At 44.5% G+C, this 16571-nt stretch overlaps 5 non-coding genes across 5 annotated transcripts; all 5 read right to left on the bottom strand.

Moving 5' to 3' along the window:
* Nucleotides 1-2326: 2326 nt before the first annotated feature.
* Nucleotides 2327-2399, bottom strand: trnad-guc (transfer RNA aspartic acid (anticodon GUC)). The gene has a single exon. It is a non-coding gene; the product is annotated as a tRNA-Asp (tRNA).
* A 7383-nt stretch (nucleotides 2400-9782) lies between these two features.
* Nucleotides 9783-9854, bottom strand: trnad-guc (transfer RNA aspartic acid (anticodon GUC)). The gene has a single exon. It is a non-coding gene; the product is annotated as a tRNA-Asp (tRNA).
* Nucleotides 9855-11856: 2002 nt separating this feature from the next.
* Nucleotides 11857-11928, bottom strand: trnad-guc (transfer RNA aspartic acid (anticodon GUC)). Its single transcript has one exon. It is a non-coding gene; the product is annotated as a tRNA-Asp (tRNA).
* Nucleotides 11929-13927: 1999 nt separating this feature from the next.
* trnad-guc (transfer RNA aspartic acid (anticodon GUC)) lies at nucleotides 13928-13999 on the bottom strand. The gene has a single exon. It is a non-coding gene; the product is annotated as a tRNA-Asp (tRNA).
* Nucleotides 14000-15992: 1993 nt separating this feature from the next.
* trnad-guc (transfer RNA aspartic acid (anticodon GUC)) lies at nucleotides 15993-16064 on the bottom strand. Its single transcript has one exon. It is a non-coding gene; the product is annotated as a tRNA-Asp (tRNA).
* Between the last annotated feature and the right edge of the window lie 507 nt (nucleotides 16065-16571).

The raw sequence follows: 16571 nt of genomic DNA, 5'->3' as shown, positions 1-16571 counted from the left end.
CTCGGAAACAAGGTTGGCACATTGAAACGATCAAAACAGAAACCATCACAACATGAATGAACCAAGCAAATGCTCTTAAGTCTTGCCTCATAAGTCATTACGTGAAGCATCAGAGCATAAACCATCACAACATAAATGAACCAAGCGAATGCTCTTAAGTCTTGCCTCATAAGTCATTACATAAACCATCACAACATAAATGAACCAAGCAATGCTCTTAAGACTTGGCTCATAAGTCATTACATAAACCATCACAACATAAACCATCACAACATAAATGAACCAAGCAAATGCTCTTCAGTCATGACTCATGCTCCCTTCCTCTGATGGCCAAGAGATAATGACACTGGACTTGAACTACACCGGGGTTTAACCTGTGCAACTTGAAGCCTGTTATGAAACTGTGTCGAAATGCAGAGGGAACTCTATTCAGATGAGCAAGAAAGCACATTGGCATTCATCGAACACGCTTGCGCAATGCAAGGGCGTAATGCAAAACAGGTTCAGAACACGCGCGAACAGCCCGTAAATAAGCCTTGGAGTCCCTGTTAAGCCTTGTCTCATGCTCAATCGCTGTCACGGCTCGGAAACAAGGTTGGCACATTGAAACGATCAAAACAGAAACCATCACAACATGAATGAACCAAGCAAATGCTCTTAAGTCTTGCCTCATAAGTCATTACGTGAAGCATCAGAGCATAAACCATCACAACATAAATGAACCAAGCGAATGCTCTTAAGTCTTGCCTCATAAGTCATTACATAAACCATCACAACATAAATGAACCAAGCAATGCTCTTAAGACTTGGCTCATAAGTCATTACATAAACCATCACAACATAAACCATCACAACATAAATGAACCAAGCAAATGCTCTTCAGTCATGACTCATGCTCCCTTCCTCTGATGGCCAAGAGATAATGACACTGGACTTGAACTACACCGGGGTTTAACCTGTGCAACTTGAAGCCTGTTATGAAACTGTGTCGAAATGCAGAGGGAACTCTATTCAGATGAGCAAGAAAGCACATTGGCATTCATCGAACACGCTTGCGCAATGCAAGGGCGTAATGCAAAACAGGTTCAGAACACGCGCGAACAGCCCGTAAATAAGCCTTGGAGTCGCTGTTAAGCTTGTCTCATGCTCAATCGCTGTCACGGCTCGGAAACAAGGTTGGCACATTGAAACGATCGAAACAGAAACCATCACAACATGAATGAACCAAGCAAATGCTCTTAAGTCTTGCCTCATAAGTCATTACGTGAAGCATCAGAGCATAAACCATCACAACATAAATGAACCAAGCGAATGCTCTTAAGTCTTGCCTCATAAGTCATTACATAAACCATCACAACATAAATGAACCAAGCAATGCTCTTAAGACTTGGCTCATAAGTCATTACATAAACCATCACAACATAAACCATCACAACATAAATGAACCAAGCAAATGCTCTTCAGTCATGACTCATGCTCCCTTCCTCTGATGGCCAAGAGATAATGGCACTGGACTTGAACTACACCGGGGTTTAACCTGTGCAACTTGAAGCCTGTTATGAAACTGTGTCGAAATGCAGAGGGAACTCTATTCAGATGAGCAAGAAAGCACATTGGCATTCATCGAACACGCTTGCGCAAAACAAATTTTCTATCCTGGAAAATGCTTTGACGTAAAGTACGTCGTCCAAATGTGTTCATGTAAACTAGTAAAGGCTCTATTCACTTGAGTGAAATAAATGTACTGATGAGGGCGTCCACGTGCGGAAACCTGAGAATATAAACGAGACTGCAAAGTTGTGGCTGAAGAAGGGTCTAACACGGACAAACACGTCCGTCCGCTCCTGTAGAAAGCCTAGTGGTTTCCTTAAATCACGTTAAGGCCTCGTACTCTAAATCCAACGTGGTTTTCTCGTGCAGGTATGAACCCTGCTTGTAGCGTTGTCGGCTGTAGGTGTCAAGGTCACTGGTGCTCAATCTCCTGCTGTTTATTTAAAGCAAGTGGCACATACAGACTGTTTAATTGGCAACACGTTAAATCAACCTGCAAGGGCTGCTGTGTTCATGGCACAGTGTCCCAAAACTTATAACGACGTGCAGCCTGTGGTGAAGAATGTATTGTTCTCCCCTGTGTAATACAGCCACATGCAGCGGGAGAGCTGTCTCTTAGCGGAGTGATCTAATCTGGTGTGGTAATAGCATAAAAATGTGAAAAAGTAGAGTATATGTGTCGCATGGAAACTATGGCTGACGGCATACAGAATCGCAGTCGGCTGAGCAAACAAGCCCCGTGGCATTCAAACAGTGGGGCGTAAGGCAAAAGAGACTCCCCGTCGGGGAATCGAACCCCGGTCTTCCGCGTGACAGGCGGAGATACTGTCCAACTATACTAACGAGGAAAGCATGGCGGAGGGTGAGAAGGTGAATGACACTTTGGAAGGTTGACAACACGCCCCGAACAGCCCGTCAATAAGCCTTGGAGTCGCTGTTAAGCTTGTCTCATGCTCAATCGCTGTCACGGCTCGGAAACAAGGTTGGCACATTGAAACGATCGAAACAGAAACCATCACAACATGAATGAACCAAGCAAATGCTCTTAAGTCTTGCCTCATAAGTCATTACGTGAAGCATCAGAGCATAAACCATCACAACATGAATGAACCAAGCGAATGCTCTTAAGTCTTGCCTCATAAGTCATTACATAAACCATCACAACATAAATGAACCAAGCAATGCTCTTAAGGACTTGGCTCATAAGTCATTACATAAACCATCACAACATAAACCATCACAACATAAATGAACCAAGCAAATGCTCTTCAGTCATGACTCATGCTCCCTTCCTCTGATGGCCAGAGATAATGGCACTGGACTTGAACTACACCGGGGTTTTAACCTGTGCAACTTGAAGCCTGTTATGAAACTGTGTCGAAATGCAGAGGGAACTCTATTCAGATGAGCAAGAAAGCACATTGGCATTCATCGAACACGCTTGCGCAATGCAAGGGCGTAATGCAAAACAGGTTCAGAAACACGCGCGAACAGCCCGTAAATAAGCCTTGGAGTCCCTGTTAAGCCTTGTCTCATGCTCAATCGCTGTCACGGCTCGGAAACAAGGTTGGCACATTGAAACGATCAAAAACAGAAACCATCACAACATGAATGAACCAAGCAAATGCTCTTAAGTCTTGCCTCATAAGTCATTACGTGAAGCATCAGAGCATAAACCATCACAACATAAATGAACCAAGCGAATGCTCTTAAGTCTTGCCTCATAAGTCATTACATAAACCATCACAACATAAATGAACCAAGCAATGCTCTTAAGACTTGGCTCATAAGTCATTACATAAACCATCACAACATAAACCATCACAACATAAATGAACCAAGCAAATGCTCTTCAGTCATGACTCATGCTCCCTTCCTCTGATGGCCAAGAGATAATGACACTGGACTTGAACTACACCGGGTTTAACCTGTGCAACTTGAAGCCTGTTATGAAACTGTGTCGAAATGCAGAGGGAAACTCTATTCAGATGAGCAAGAAAGCACATTGGCATTCATCGAACACGCTTGCGCAATGCAAGGGCGTATGCAAAACAGGTTCAGAACACGCGCGAACAGCCCGTAAATAAGCCTTGGAGTCGCTGTTAAGCTTGTCTCATGCTCAAATCAGCTGTCACGCTCGGAACAAGGTTGGCACATTGAAACGATCGAAAACAGAAACCATCACAACATGAATGAACCAAGCAAATGCTCTTAAGTCTTGCCTCATAAGTCATTACGTGAAGCATCAGAGCATAAACCATCACAACATAAATGAAACCAAGCGAATGCTCTTAAGTCTTGCCTCATAAGTCATTACATAAACCATCACAACATAAATGAACCAAGCAATGCTCTTAAGACTTGGCTCATAAGTCATTACATAAACCATCACAACATAAACCATCACAACATAAATGAACCAAGCAAATGCTCTTCAGTCATGACTCATGCTCCCTTCCTCTGATGGCCAAGAGATAATGACACTGGACTTGAACTACACCGGGGTTTAACCTGTGCAACTTGAAGCCTGTTATGAAACTGTGTCGAAATGCAGAGGGAACTCTATTCAGATGAGCAAGAAAGCACATTGGCATTCATCGAACACGCTTGCGCAATGCAAGGGCGTAATGCAAAACAGGTTCAGAACACGCGCGAACAGCCCGTAAATAAGCCTTGGAGTCCCTGTTAAGCCTTGTCTCATGCTCAATCGCTGTCACGGCTCGGAAACAAGGTTGGCACATTGAAACGATCAAACAGAAACCATCACAACATGAATGAACCAAGCAAATGCTCTTAAGTCTTGCCTCATAAGTCATTACGTGAAGCATCAGAGCATAAACCATCACAACATAAATGAACCAAGCGAATGCTCTTAAGTCTTGCCTCATAAGTCATTACATAAACCATCACAACATAATGAACCAAGCAATGCTCTTAAGACTTGGCTCATAAGTCATTACATAAACCATCAAACATAAACCATCACAACATAAATGAACCAAGCAAATGCTCTTCAGTCATGACTCATGCTCCCTTCCTCTGATGGCCAAGAGATAATGACACTGGACTTGACTACACCGGGGTTTAACCTGTGCAACTTGGAAGCCTGTTATGAAACTGTGTCGAAATGCAGAGGGAACTCTATTCAGATGAGCAAGAAAGCACATTGGGCATTCATCGAACACGCTTGCGCAATGCAAGGGCGTAATGCAAAACAGGTTCAGAACACGCGCGAACAGCCCGTAAATAAGCCTTGGAGTCCCTGTTAAGCCTTGTCTCATGCTCAAATCGCTGTCACGGCTCGGAAACAAGGTTGGCACATTGAACGATCAAAACAGAAACCATCACAACATGAATGAACCAAGCAAATGCTCTTAAGTCTTGCCTCATAAGTCATTACGTGAAGCATCAGAGCATAAACCATCACAACATAAATGAACCAAGCGAATGCTCTTAAGTCTTGCCTCATAAGTCATTACATAAACCATCACAACATAAATGAACCAAGCAATGCTCTTAAGACTTGGCTCATAAGGTCATTACATAAACCATCACACATAAACCATCACACATAAATGAACCAAGCAAATGCTCTTCAGTCATGACTCATGCTCCCTTCCTCTGATGGCCAAGAGATAATGACACTGGACTTGAACTACACCGGGGTTTAACCTGTGCAACTTGAAGCCTGTTATGAAACTGTGTCGAAATGCAGAGGGAACTCTATTCAGATGAGCAAGAAAGCACATTGGCATTCATCGAACACGCTTGCGCAATGCAAGGGCGTAATGCAAAACAGGTTCAGAACACGCGCGAACAGCCCGTAAATAAGCCTTGGAGTCCCTGTTAAGCCTTGTCTCATGCTCAATCGCTGTCACGGCTCAGAAACAAGGTTGGCACATTGAAACGATCAAAACAGAAACCATCACAACATGAATGAACCAAGCAAATGCTCTAAGTCTTGCCTCATAAGTCATTACGTGAAGCATCAGAGCATAAACCATCACAACATAAATTGAACCAAGCGAATGCTCTTAAGTCTTGCCTCATAAGTCATTACATAAACCATCACAACATAAATGAACCAAGCAATGCTCTTAAGACTTGGCTCATAAGTCATTACATAAACCATCACAACATAAACCATCACAACATAAATGAACCAAGCAGAATGCTCTTCAGTCATGACTCATGCTCCCTTCCTCTGATGGCCAAGAGATAATGACACTGGACTTGACTAACACCGGGGTTTAACCTGTGCAACTTGAAGCCTGTTATGAAACTGTGTCGAAATGCAGAGGGAACTCTATTCAGATGAGCAAGAAAGCACATTGGCATTCATCGAGAACACGCTTGCGCAATGCAAGGGCGTAATGCAAAACAGGTTCAGAACACGCGCGAATCAGCCCGTAAATAAGCCTTGAGTCCGCTGTTAAGCTTGTCTCATGCTCAATCGCTGTCACGGCTCGGAAACAAGGTTGGCACATTGAAACGATCGAAACAGAAACCATCACAACATGAATGAACCAAGCAAATGCTCTTAAGTCTTGCCTCATAAGTCATTACGTGAAGCATCAGAGCATAAACCATCAACAACATAAATGAACAAGCGAATGCTCTTAAGTCTTGCCTCAATAAGTCATTACATAAACCATCACAACATAGAATGAACCAAGCAATGCTCTTAAGACTTGGCTCATAAGTCATTACATAAACCATCACAACATAAACCATCACAACATAAATGAACCAAGCAAATGCTCTTCAGGTCATGACTCATGCTCCCTTCCTCTGATGGCCAAGAGATAATGGCACTGGGACTTGAACTACACCGGGGGTTTAACCTGTGCAACTTGAAGCCTGTTATGAAACACTGTGTCGAAATGCAGAGGGAAACTCTATTCAGATGAGCAAGAAAAGCACATTGGCATTCAATCGAACACGCTTGCGCAAAACAAATTTTCTATCCTGGAAAATGCTTTGACGTAAAGTACGTCGTCCAAATGTGTTCATGTAAACTAGTAAAGGCTCTATCACTTGAGTGAAATAAATGTACTGATGAGGGCGTCCACGTGCGGAAACCTGAGAATATAAACGAGACTGCAAAGTTGTGGCTGAAGAAGGGTCTAACACGGACAAACACGTCCGTCCGCTCCGGTAGAAAGCCTAGTGTTTCCTTAAATCACGTTAAGCCTCGTACTCTAAATCCAACGTGGTTTTCTCGTGCAGGTATGAACCCTGCTTGTAGCGTTGTCGGCTGTAGGTGTCAAGTCACTGGTGCTCAATCTCCTGCTGTTTATTTAAAGCAAGTGGCACATACAGACTGTTTAATTGGCAACACGTTAAATCAACCTGCAAGGGCTGCTTTGTTCATGGCACAGTGTCCCAAAACTTATAACGACGTGCAGCCTGTGGTGAAGAATGTATTGTTCTCCCCCTGTGTAATACAGCCACATGAAGCGGGAGAGCTGTCTCTTAGCGGAGTGATCTAATCTGGTGTGGTAATAGCAATAAAAATGTGAAAAAGTAGAGTATATGTGTCGCATGGAAACTATGGCTGACGGCATACAGAATCGCAGTCGGCTGAGCAAACAAGCCCCGTGGCATTCAAACAGTGGGGCGTAAGGCAAAAGAGACTCACCCGTCGGGGAATCGAACCCCGGTCTTCGCGTGAACAGGCGGAGATACTGTCCACTATACTAACGAGGAAAGCATGGCGGAGGGTGAGAAGGTGAATGACACTTTGGGAAGGTTGACAACACGCCCGAAACAGCCCGTCAATAAGCCTTGGAGTCGCTGTTAAGCTTGTCTCATGCTCAATCGCTGTCACGGCTCGGAAACAAGGTTGGCACCTTGAAACGATCGAAACAGAAACCATCACAACATGAATGAACCAAGCAAATGCTCTTAAGTCTTGCCTCATAAGTCATTACGTGAAGCATCAGAGCATAAACCATCACAACATGAATGAACCAAGCGAATGCTCTTAAGTCTTGCCTCATAAGTCATTACATAAACCATCACAACATAAACCATCACAACATAAATGAACCAAGCAAATGCTCTTCAGTCATGACTCATGCTCCCTTCCTCTGATGGCCAAGAGATAATGGCACTGGACTTGAACTACACCGGGGTTTAACCTGTGCAACTTGAAGCCTGTTATGAAACTGTGTCGAAATGCAGAGGGAACTCTATTCAGATGAGCAAGAAAGCACATTGGCATTCATCGAACACGCTTGCGCAATGCAAGGGCGTAATGCAAAACAGGTTCAGAACACGCGCGAACAGCCCGTAAATAAGCCTTGGAGTCCCTGTTAAGCCTTGTCTCATGCTCAATCGCTGTCACGGCTCGGAAACAAGGTTGGCACATTGAAACGATCAAAACAGAAACCATCACAACATGAATGAACCAAGCAAATGCTCTTAAGTCTTGCCTCATAAGTCATTACGTGAAGCATCAGAGCATAAACCATCACAACATAAATGAACCAAGCGAATGCTCTTAAGTCTTGCCTCATAAGTCATTACATAAACCATCACAACATAAATGAACCAAGCAATGCTCTTAAGACTTGGCTCATAAGTCATTACATAAACCATCACAACATAAACATCACAACATAAATGAACCAAGCAAATGCTCTGCAGTCATGACTCATGCTCCCTTCCTCTGATGGCCAAGAGATAATGGCACTGGACTTGAACTACACCGGGGTTTAACCCTGTGCAACTTGAAGCCTGTTATGAAAACTGTGTCGAAATGCAGAGGGAACTCTATTCAGATGAGCAAGAAAGCACATTGGCATTCATCGAACACGCTTGCGCAATGCAAGGGCGTAATGCAAAACAGGTTCAGAAACACGCCGCGAACAGCCCGTAAATAAGCCTTGGAGTCCCTGTTAAGCCTTGTCTCATGCTCAATCGCTGTCCACGGCTCGGAAACAAGGTTGGCACATTGAAACGATCAAAACAGAAACCATCACAACATGAATGAACCAAGCAAATGCTCTTAAGTCTTGCCTCATAAGTCATTACGTGAAGCATCAGAGCATAAACCATCACAACATAAATGAACCAAGCGAATGCTCTTAAGTCTTGGCTCATAAGTCATTACATAAACCATCACAACATAAACCATCACAACATAAATGAACCAAGCAATGCTCTTGAGTCTTGGCTCATGAGTCATTACATAAACCATCACAACATAAACCATCAAAACATAACTGAACCAAGGAAATGCTCTTACGTCTTGGATCACGCTGCCTTACTCTGATGGCCAAGAGAAAATGACACTGGACTTGGAATGCACTGGGGTCTCCCCTACGCAACTCGATGCCTGCTCAACGCATGTCAACTGTCTGTGTCAACTAACTTGTGGGCACTATCTTCCCGACTGCAGAGAGGAAAGGACACTGGACTTGAACTACACCGGGGTTTCACCTGTGCAACTTGAAGCCTGTTATGAAACTGCGTCGTAATGCAGAGGGAACTCTATTCAGATGAGCAAGAAAGCACATTGGCATTCATCGAACACGCTTGCGCAAAACAAATTTTCTATCCTGGAAAATGCTTTGACGTAAAGTACGTCGTCCGAATGTGTTCATGTAAACTAGTAAAGGCTCTATTCACTTGAGTGAAATAAATGTACTGATGAGGGCGTCCACGTGCGGAAACCTGAGAATATAAACGAGACTGCAAAGTTGTGGCTGAAGAAGGGTCTAACACGGACAAACACGTCCGTCCGCTCCGGTAGAAAGCCTAGTGTTTCCTTAAATCACGTTAAGGCCTCGTACTCTAAATCCAACGGGGTTTTCTCGTGCAGGTATGAACCCTGCTTGTAGCGTTGTCGGCTGTAGGTGTCAAGTCACTGGTGCTCAATCTCCTGCTGTTTATTTAAAGCAAGTGGCACATACAGACTGTTAATTGGCAACACGTTAAATCCACTTGCAAGGCCTGCTTTGTTCATGCACAGTGTCCCAAAACTTATAACGACGTGCAGCCTGTGGTGAAGAATGTATTGTTCTCCCCTGTGTAATACAGCCACATGCAGCGGGAGAGCTGTCTCTTAGCGGAGTGATCTAATCTGGTGTGGTAATAGCATAAAAATGTGAAAAAGTAGAGTATATGTGTCGCATGGAAACTGTGGCTGACGGCATACAGAATCGCAGTCGGCTGAGCAAACAAGCCCCGTGGCATTCATACAGTGGGGCGTAAGGCAAAAGAGACTCCCCGTCGGGGAATCGAACCCCGGTCTTCCGCGTGACAGGCGGAGATACTGTCCACTATACTAACGAGGAAAGCGTGGCGGCGGGTGAGAAGGCGAACGACACTTTGGAAGGTTGACAACACGCCCGAACAGCCCGTCAATAAGCCTTGGAGTCGCTGTTAAGCCTTGTCCTCATGCTCAATCGCTGTCACGGCTCGGAAACAAGGTTGGCACATTGAAACGATCGAAACAGAAACCATCACAACATGAATGAACCAAGCAAATGCTCTTAAGTCTTGCCTCATAAGTCATTACGTGAAGCATCAGAGCATAAACCATCACAACATAAATGAACCAAGCGAATGCTCTTAAGTCTTGCCTCATAAGTCATTACATAAACCATCACAACATAAATGAACCAAGCAATGCTCTTAAGACTTGGCTCATAAGTCATTACATAAACCATCACAACATAAACCATCACAACATAAATGAACCAAGCAAATGCTCTTCAGTCATGACTCATGCTCCCTTCCTCTGATGGCCAAGAGATAATGACACTGGACTTGAACTACACCGGGGTTTAACCTGTGCAACTTGAAGCCTGTTATGAAACTGTGTCTAAATGCAGAGGGAACTCTATTCAGATGAGCAAGAAAGCACATTGGCATTCATCGAACACGCTTGCGCAATGCAAGGGCGTAATGCAAAACAGGTTCAGAACACGCGCGAACAGCCCGTAAATAAGCCTTGGAGTCCCTGTTAAGCCTTGTCTCATGCTCAATCGCTGTCACGGCTCGGAAACAAGGTTGGCACATTGAAACGATCAAAACAGAAACCATCACAACATGAATGAACCAAGCAAATGCTCTTAAGTCTTGCCTCATAAGTCATTACATGAAGCATCAGAGCATAAACCATCACAACATGAATGAACCAAGCGAATGCTCTTAAGTCTTGGCTCATAAGTCATTACATAAACCATCACAACATAAACCATCACAACATAAATGAACCAAGCAATGCTCTTGAGTCTTGGCTCATGAGTCATTACATAAACCATCACAACATAAACCATCAGAACATAACTGAACCAAGGAAATGCTCTTACGTCTTGGATCACGCTGCCTTACTCTGATGGCCAAGAGAAAAATGACACTGGACTTGGAATGCACTGGGGTCTCCCCTACGCAACTCGATGCCTGCTCAACGCATGTCAACTGTCTGTGTCAACTAACTCGTGGGCACTATCTTCCCGACTGCAGAGAGGAAAGGACACTGGACTTGAACTACACCGGGGTTTCACCTGTGCAACTTGAAGCCTGTTATGAAACTGTGTCGTAATGCAGAGGGAACTCTATTCAGATGAGCAAGAAAGCACATTGGCATTCATCGAACACGCTTGCGCAAAACAAATTTTCTATCCTGGAAAATGCTTTGACGTAAAGTACGTCGTCCGAATGTGTTCATGTAAACTAGTAAAGGCTCTATTCACTTGAGTGAAATAAATGTACTGATGAGGGCGTCCACGTGCGGAAACCTGAGAATATAAACGAGACTGCAAAGTTGTGGCTGAAGAAGGGTCTAACACGGACAAACACGTCCGTCCGCTCCGGTAGAAAGCCTAGTGTTTCCTTAAATCACGTTAAGGCCTCGTACTCTAAATCCAACGTGGTTTTCTCGTGCAGGTATGAACCCTGCTTGTAGCGTTGTCGGCTGTAGGTGTCAAGTCACTGGTGCTCAATCTCCTGCTGTTTATTTAAAGCAAGTGGCACATACAGACTGTTTAATTGGCAACACGTTAAATCAACCTGCAAGGGCTGCTTTGTTCATGGCACAGTGTCCCAAAACTTATAACGACGTGCAGCCTGTGGTGAAGAATGTATTGTTCTCCCCTGTGTAATACAGCCACATGCAGCGGGAGAGCTGTCTCTTAGCGGAGTGATCTAATCTGGTGTGGTAATAGCATAAAAATGTGAAAAAGTAGAGTATATGTGTCGCATGGAAACTGTGGCTGACGGCATACAGAATCGCAGTCGGCTGAGCAAACAAGCCCCGTGGCATTCATACAGTGGGGCGTAAGGCAAAAGAGACTCCCCGTCGGGGAATCGAACCCCGGTCTTCCGCGTGACAGGCGGAGATACTGTCCACTATACTAACGAGGAAAGCGTGGCGGCGGGTGAGAAGGCGAACGACACTTTGGAAGGTTGACAACACGCCCGAACAGCCCGTAAATAAGCCTTGGAGTCCCTGTTAAGCCTTGTCTCATGCTCAATCGCTGTCACGGCTCGGAAACAAGGTTGGCACATTGAAACGATCGAAACAGAAACCATCACAACATGAATGAACCAAGCAAATGCTCTTAAGTCTTGCCTCATAAGTCATTACGTGAAGCATCAGAGCATAAACCATCACAACATAAATGAACCAAGCGAATGCTCTTAAGTCTTGCCTCATAAGTCATTACATAAACCATCACAACATAAATGAACCAAGCAATGCTCTTAAGACTTGGCTCATAAGTCATTACATAAACCATCACAACATAAACCATCACAACATAAATGAACCAAGCAAATGCTCTTCAGTCATGACTCATGCTCCCTTCCTCTGATGGCCAAGAGATAATGACACTGGACTTGAACTACACCGGGGTTTAACCTGTGCAACTTGAAGCCTGTTATGAAACTGTGTCGAAATGCAGAGGGAACTCTATTCAGATGAGCAAGAAAGCACATTGGCATACATCGAACATGCTTGCGCAATGCAAGGGCGTAATGCAAAACAGGTTCAGAACACGCGCGAACAGCCCGTAAATAAGCCTTGGAGTCCCTGTTAAGCCTTGTCTCATGCTCAATCGCTGTCACGGCTCGGAAACAAGGTTGGCACATTGAAACGATCAAAACAGAAACCATCACAGCATGAATGAACCAAGCAAATGCTCTTAAGTCTTGCCTCATAAGTCATTACATGAAGCATCAGAGCATAAACCATCACAACATAAATGAACCAAGCGAATGCTCTTAAGTCTTGGCTCATAAGTCATTACATAAACCATCACAACATAAACCATCACAACATAAATGAACCAAGCAATGCTCTTGAGTCTTGGCTCATGAGTCATTACATAAACCATCACAACATAAACCATCAGAACATAACTGAACCAAGGAAATGCTCTTACGTCTTGGATCACGCTGCCTTACTCTGATGGCCAAGAGAAAATGACACTGGACTTGGAATGCACTGGGGTCTCCCCTACGCAACTCGATGCCTGCTCAACGCATGTCAACTGTCTGTGTCAACTAACTCGTGGGCACTATCTTCCCGACTGCAGAGAGGAAAGGACACTGGACTTGAACTACACCGGGGTTTCACCTGTGCAACTTGAAGCCTGTTATGAAACTGTGTCGTAATGCAGAGGGAACTCTATTCAGATGAGCAAGAAAGCACATTGGCATTCATCGAACACGCTTGCGCAAAACAAATTTTCTATCCTGGAAAATGCTTTGACGTAAAGTACGTCGTCCGAATGTGTTCATGTAAACTAGTAAAGGCTCTATTCACTTGAGTGAAATAATGTACTGATGAGGGCGTCCACGTGCGGAAACCTGAGAATATAAACGAGACTGCAAAGTTGTGGCTGAAGAAGGGTCTAACACGGACAAACACGTCCGTCCGCTCCGGTAGAAAGCCTAGTGTTTCCTTAAATCACGTTAAGGCCTCGTACTCTAAATCCAACGTGGTTTTCTCGTGCAGGTATGAACCCTGCTTGTAGCGTTGTCGGCTGTAGGTGTCAAGTCACTGGTGCTCAATCTCCTGCTGTTTATTTAAAGCAAGTGGCACATACAGACTGTTTAATTGGCAACACGTTAAATCAACCTGCAAGGGCTGCTTTGTTCATGGCACAGTGTCCCAAAACTTATAACGACGTGCAGCCTGTGGTGAAGAATGTATTGTTCTCCCCTGTGTAATACAGCCACATGCAGCGGGAGAGCTGTCTCTTAGCGGAGTGATCTAATCTGGTGTGGTAATAGCATAAAAATGTGAAAAAGTAGAGTATATGTGTCGCATGGAAACTGTGGCTGACGGCATACAGAATCGCAGTCGGCTGAGCAAACAAGCCCCGTGGCATTCATACAGTGGGGCGTAAGGCAAAAGAGACTCCCCGTCGGGGAATCGAACCCCGGTCTTCCGCGTGACAGGCGGAGATACTGTCCACTATACTAACGAGGAAAGTGTGGCGGCGGGTGAGAAGGCGAACGACACTTTGGAAGGTTGACAACACGCCCGAACAGCCCGTAAATAAGCCTTGGAGTCCCTGTTAAGCCTTGTCTCATGCTCAATCGCTGTCACGGCTCGGAAACAAGGTTGGCACATTGAAACGATCGAAACAGAAACCATCACAACATGAATGAACCAAGCAAATGCTCTTAAGTCTTGCCTCATAAGTCATTACGTGAAGCATCAGAGCATAAACCATCACAACATAAATGAACCAAGCGAATGCTCTTAAGTCTTGCCTCATAAGTCATTACATAAACCATCACAACATAAATGAACCAAGCAATGCTCTTAAGACTTGGCTCATAAGTCATTACATAAACCATCACAACATAAACCATCACAACATAAATGAACCAAGCAAATGCTCTTCAGTCATGACTCATGCTCCCTTCCTCTGATGGCCAAGAGATAATGACACTGGACTTGAACTACACCGGGGTTTAACCTGTGCAACTTGAAGCCTGTTATGAAACTGTGTCGAAATGCAGAGGGAACTCTATTCAGATGAGCAAGAAAGCACATTGGCATTCATCGAACACGCTTGCGCAATGCAAGGGCGTAATGCAAAACAGGTTCAGAACACGCGCGAACAGCCCGTAAATAAGCCTTGGAGTCCCTGTTAAGCCTTGTCTCATGCTCAATCGCTGTCACGGCTCGGAAACAAGGTTGGCACATTGAAACGATCAAAACAGAAACCATCACAACATGAATGAACCAAGCAAATGCTCTTAAGTCTTGCCTCATAAGTCATTACATGAAGCATCAGAGCATAAACCATCACAACATAAATGAACCAAGCGAATGCTCTTAAGTCTTGGCTCATAAGTCATTACATAAACCATCACAACATAAACCATCACAACATAAATGAACCAAGCAATGCTCTTGAGTCTTGGCTCATGAGTCATTACATAAACCATCACAACATAAACCATCAGAACATAACTGAACCAAGGAAATGCTCTTACGTCTTGGATCACGCTGCCTTACTCTGATGGCCAAGAGAAAATGACACTGGACTTGGAATGCACTGGGGTCTCCCCTACGCAACTCGATGCCTGCTCAACGCATGTCAACTGTCTGTGTCAACTAACTCGTGGGCACTATCTTCCCGACTGCAGAGAGGAAAGGACACTGGACTTGAACTACACCGGGGTTTCACCTGTGCAACTTGAAGCCTGTTATGAAACTGTGTCGTAATGCAGAGGGAACTCTATTCAGATGAGCAAGAAAGCACATTGGCATTCATCGAACACGCTTGCGCAAAACAAATTTTCTATCCTGGAAAATGCTTTGACGTAAAGTACGTCGTCCGAATGTGTTCATGTAAACTAGTAAAGGCTCTATTCACTTGAGTGAAATAAATGTACTGATGAGGGCGTCCACGTGCGGAAACCTGAGAATATAAACGAGACTGCAAAGTTGTGGCTGAAGAAGGGTCTAACACGGACAAACACGTCCGTCCGCTCCGGTAGAAAGCCTAGTGTTTCCTTAAATCACGTTGAGGCCTCGTACTCTAAATCCAACGTGGTTTTCTCGTGCAGGTATGAACCCTGCTTGTAGCGCTGTAGGTGTCAAGTCACTGGTGCTCAATCTCCTGCTGTTTATTTAAAGCAAGTGGCACATACAGACTGTTTAATTGGCAACACGTTAAATCAACCTGCAAGGGCTGCTTTGTTCATGGCACAGTGTCCCAAAACTTATAACGACGTGCAGCCTGTGGTGAAGAATGTATTGTTCTCCCCTGTGGAATACAGCCACATGCAGCGGGAGAGCTGTCTCTTAGCGGAGTGATCTAATCTGGTGTGGTAATAGCATAAAAATGTGAAAAAGTAGAGTATATGTGTCGCATGGAAACTGTGGCTGACGGCATACAGAATCGCAGTCGGCTGAGCAAACAAGCCCCGTGGCATTCATACAGTGGGGCGTAAGGCAAAAGAGACTCCCCGTCGGGGAATCGAACCCCGGTCTTCCGCGTGACAGGCGGAGATACTGTCCACTATACTAACGAGGAAAGCGTGGCGGCGGGTGAGAAGGCGAACGACACTTTGGAAGGTTGACAACACGCCCGAACAGCCCGTAAATAAGCCTTGGAGTCCCTGTTAAGCCTTGTCTCATGCTCAATCGCTGTCACGGCTCGGAAACAAGGTTGGCACATTGAAACGATCGAAACAGAAACCATCACAACATGAATGAACCAAGCAAATGCTCTTAAGTCTTGCCTCATAAGTCATTACGTGAAGCATCAGAGCATAAACCATCACAACATAAATGAACCAAGCGAATGCTCTTAAGTCTTGCCTCATAAGTCATTACATAAACCATCACAACATAAATGAACCAAGCAATGCTCTTAAGACTTGGCTCATAAGTCATTACATAAACCATCACAACATAAACCATCACAACATAAATGAACCAAGCAAATGCTCTTCAGTCATGACTCATGCTCCCTTCCTCTGATGGCCAAGAGATAATGACACTGGACTTGAACTACACCGGGGTTTAACCTGTGCAACTT

This window comes from Ictalurus punctatus, chromosome 14 (genome assembly GCF_001660625.3).
Source record: "Ictalurus punctatus breed USDA103 chromosome 14, Coco_2.0, whole genome shotgun sequence".
In the NCBI taxonomy this organism is placed as follows: domain Eukaryota; kingdom Metazoa; phylum Chordata; class Actinopteri; order Siluriformes; family Ictaluridae; genus Ictalurus; species Ictalurus punctatus.
This window is presented reverse-complemented; position numbering and strand designations above follow the sequence as displayed.